At 37.1% G+C, this 2,500-nt stretch overlaps 1 protein-coding gene across 2 annotated transcripts in view; it reads left to right on the top strand.

Moving 5' to 3' along the window:
* Positions 1-2,500, top strand: part of LOC125030778 (zinc finger protein 239-like) — a 10,534-nt gene that overhangs the window by 6,702 nt on the left and 1,332 nt on the right. The window lies entirely within an intron of this gene.

Genomic DNA, 2,500 nt, shown 5'->3' with positions numbered 1-2,500 from the left:
CCCATGTGTGCCAATTCTGGTGGCTTCCATAATGTATTTTATAGTAGCTGCCCTGCCTACAAGCTCAAATCTGAGGTAGCAGTTCTCAGATTCAAACTAGGCATCACTCTGCAAAAGGCCAGACAGGAAGCACACTGACAAGGTTTTTTCTCTTTCTACCTTTTCCAAAACTGTACTTTGCTCTTCTCCTCTCCCATCTCCAGAAGTCTCAGCATCTTCCCCAGTATTTCTTTCCTCTACCCCAAACCAACCTATCTCTACTTCCTCTCTCCCCAAGTCAAATACCTTTTCCAGTCTAAATCCAGATCCTCCAATCTCTACCACTTCCCTGGTGCCTCCCCCTCCCCCTACTCACTCTCACTCTCACTCTCACTCTACCTGTCACACCGAACAACCTAAATTTTCCACTCCATCTTCTACCACTTCCTCTCTTATACCCACCTCTCCCTCTGCTCCTCAGACATCTATTCCCTCTTCTCCTCCACATAAGAAAACTTTTGTTTCTCAAACCTCCTCAATGAATGACCCTCCAGAAACTCCTGAAGACATCCAAAGGTCCATAAACATGACTCAGGAGAATGACCCACTCCCTCATCCAACCTCTAATCCCTTTATTCCTATTCATTCTACATTCAAAATATCTGCCGATATCCATCCTCCTCCTCCATGTACATCACCATTCCCTCTTCCTTCCCCATTATCCTTACCACTCCCCCACCTAGATGCTCACATGACTCCCTTATGTCACAATAATGTCCTTTTCCAGATCCCTCCCATCCTTCCCAATACTTTACCTCCTTCCCTTATTCCCCTACTACATTCTCTGGATTCTTCTCCTACTTCTACAACTATCTTTTTGTTGCATATTACCCTCTGATTGTTTCATAATAGCTCTTTTGCTGTTTTCCTCATACAGTGTTACTCCCCCCCCCCCCCCACATACACATGCTCTCCATTTGATCTGATTGCCTTTACCTTTAACCCCATCCCCTTTTAACAAATCCCCACTTTATTCCATTTGCTCCCGCTCTATACCCTTTTCACTATCATTCTAACCTAAATTCTACAATCTTTGATATCTAACATATTTTATCCTGATTGTTTAATTAATTTCCACCCCTTTTTGCCACAATACTTTACCATAGTGCTATATGACCTTTGATATCTAGCATATTTATTTCTTCTAACCATTAACCATATAATTTTTCAGTGAGAGAAATATATTGTGGTTTTAATGATATTACAGAATGATCAAACCACTAAAATTATTTCAAATTGAATACAACCCATATTTAAGGATTCAAATAATAGTTCTGTGAAGGCTCCCCATTAGACAACTATTTATTGCTATTTGCAGTAAGCAGGTGACATTGAACCTCCAAGGCATTAACCACAGACAAAACAATTTGGTTAAAATTGGTTCCTCCTCCAACCCTTTCACCTCAAATTCTTCAAAAAAGTATTTGTTGCAGGGAGTTTGGGGTTATATTTCAAAATTTGGATGCATGTATACTTTCTTACATAATACAGAAAATTGTTATCTGAAACTTGATTTTTTGTTAGTTATTACAACACATGGTTTTTAACATGATCCAAGGAAGGCATCATGCATTACCATGTCCAGTGCGATTTTAGTTTAATATTCTGTGTTATTTATTAATTTTGTCCAGATTATTAACCCAATTAGCATGGGTGGCAAGACTACAGTGCCATGCTCACTGTAATAAAAGTTTATCAATTGTCTTTACACATAGATGGCTCTACAATTGCTTAGTCACCAAGGAATCAGCTATTAGTCTTTCCTATCTCACCTGTTTACCCTTTTCCTTGATTTTTGGAAGCTTCTTTCCTATTATTTTATTGTCTTTGATGTTATTAATATTTTAAGTCATAATATCAATAAGAAAAATAGCAATGTCAGTATTGATAGTATATTCAAGGAATGGGGAAATCAGGCAGGGTCACTAGGGCCAACTGATAGACTCCTTGATGGCTGAGCTCACGTGAGCCATCTGTATGTAACAAAACTCACAAAAATCTAAAGGGGAAGGGATAGTACATAAACCTGCAGACATTGGGGAAGCGGTGGCTAAAGTTTTTAATTACTTTTTTTTTTTTTTTTTTTTGTGACGATGTTTCAAGCAGAAACATGTCACATAACAATAAGTTGCCCATTATATATATATATATATATATATATATATATATATATATATATATATATATATATATATGTTCAATAACCTAATTGTTATTTTTACTGTAATTAGTATGATGGTTGCAACTGAGTAATGTACTTTCTTTTAGGGGTGGAGGACCTCATAGGTCACCTTGCAATGTCACTTCATGAAATGGTGATATTTATGAAGTTATTACTGGTATTTCTATTGTCCATTATTTTTCAGAAGATACAAATAAACCAAGGCACAGAGTCTTGGATATTAGTTGGAATGATGATTATATTGTATCCCTGCTGATATTACTTGCTGGAATGATGATT

This window comes from Penaeus chinensis, chromosome 11, assembly GCF_019202785.1.
Source record: "Penaeus chinensis breed Huanghai No. 1 chromosome 11, ASM1920278v2, whole genome shotgun sequence".
Taxonomy (NCBI): domain Eukaryota; kingdom Metazoa; phylum Arthropoda; class Malacostraca; order Decapoda; family Penaeidae; genus Penaeus; species Penaeus chinensis.
The sequence above is the reverse complement of the archived record's forward strand: the minus strand, read 5'-3'. Positions and strand labels throughout refer to the sequence as shown.